We start from the raw sequence: 2,112 nt of genomic DNA on the forward strand, positions 1-2,112 counted from the left end.
TTTTTAATCGATTTATGAATTCACTCAATATTAAAAACAAAACTAAATAATGTTTGCATGTAACTCTGATGGTAGTATAGAAATCCCATTATCTTATTTCAAAAAATTACACTTTTATCCTCCTGCTTTACCTTTAGGAACAATTGTTCTAACCAACTATCATCATCATAATATTAATAATGTTGATAAGAATGATGATGATGTTACCTTTGAAAATAATAGTGTAGAAGACTTACAATTATTTGTACAATACTTACTCATAAAATTGAAAAGGAAATTTATTATGAAATTGGATTCCCATTCAGTCTGTGATTACTCTCCTAATATAAATAATGTTGCACAGTTCTTAGAAAATGGGAGTGGGAGTGGTAAAATTAACATTTTATTTATTAATATTCCAATTTTCTTTTTCCCTGATATTAAAAAAGATGAGCCATTACATAAACGGATATTACGAGTTGTATCCAACACTCATAAAATTACTCAGCTAGTGGAAGAATATATGTCTTCAAAATACAAATCCTCACAGAAAAAATAATGTTATATGATAACGTTACAACTTGTTTTGAAAATTATGGCATTAAATGTCTCTGTAATACAAATTTTCGAATGGATTATTTTGAACAAATGACTAAACAAAAATTCAAATTTTCCTTTTTTACAGTAGGAAATGTAACCACTTTTCTTGAAAGAATATATGGGAGAGACAATTTAAAACATCCGATATGGTCTTTGTCAGTACACACAACAACACCGGAAGAGTCCGTTATGGTTTTGAGAATCTTAAACGTGAAATTTTGTAATGGATGTAAGAAAGAAATAATAGGAGATGGTATACCTTCGTCTTACCATACTGGATCGCTAAAAATTGTTTCAAACAATCCTCCTTCAGTTCAATATTTTGATAATACAGGACGTGAGTTGTTTCAGAGTATAAGCAAAAGTAATAATTTTGTAGCAACGGCTGCCTACTATCTCTATTGTGCATTAAGTGATGATGAGTATCCCTTATGTAATTTATATGGGAAATGTTTTTGTAATGAAAATTACCGATGGAATTATATTTTATCTGTTCTGAAGAAAAGCTTCAAACCTAAGGAGATGTCACAATCAAAAATTGAAGATGCAGTTCATTTTATATATGGAGATAAACCATACTTTTTAAACATAACAAATAAGGAAAATAATCAATATCATATTGTTATATCAAATTTAAAATTTCGATGTTTCAAAGAACGAGGTTCAATGAATATTCTTTATGATCAGGAAAAATGTTGTATTCAAGTACAATTTTTAGATGTTTATGGAAACATTTTACCAACTTCTTGGTTTAAATTATTCGATGAATATTATTATATCCAAATTGGTATTCGCAAAGTTATTACTCCCATAATGTTATTAGCATTTGTAAGTCATTATTATTATTTTGTATTTAGGGATTTTGAAGTTGGCATGTATTGTTCGTTCTTCAAATGGATTAATGATGAAAATAGTGATAATATAGATTATAATTATGATACAGAGGCAAGTAACGACTACAAAGAATATGGAAGTAGTGATTATGAAAGTAGTGATGAAATATTTGTTTAATAAAAAGAATATATATATATATTTTTTCAGTTTTTTATTAATTTTATTTAAAATAAATGTTTATAAAATAAATAAATAATATATAAAATGACTTTGAGTGACTTTTTGTTTGTTTTATTTTTATATAAAATAGCGAATTTAACTATAAAGGGGAAAATATTATTTCAGTTTTCTTAAATTTTATCTCAAATTATAAAGTAACTATGAATATTTTAATCAAAATGTATATTTTGTTTTTTTTATTTTAAATATAAATAAAAAATTATACATAAAATTAATAATATTATATATTTAATATCTATGATAAATAAAATTATGTTTATAAAATTAACAAAACTTAAACATCAAAAATTTTATATTATATAGAAAGGTTTATAAGTTTTATTTTGCAATAAAATTTGGAAAAATTATATAAATCCATAAAGAATTAATTGATTCTCTTCTTTTTTTTTGCCTTAATTAAAAAAAAAACAATACAAAATTTGGAGTTATAAATAAAATTTGATGTCTTATTTGGGAAAC

This window comes from Procambarus clarkii, chromosome 47, assembly GCF_040958095.1.
Source record: "Procambarus clarkii isolate CNS0578487 chromosome 47, FALCON_Pclarkii_2.0, whole genome shotgun sequence".
Taxonomy (NCBI): Eukaryota; Metazoa; Arthropoda; class Malacostraca; order Decapoda; family Cambaridae; genus Procambarus; species Procambarus clarkii.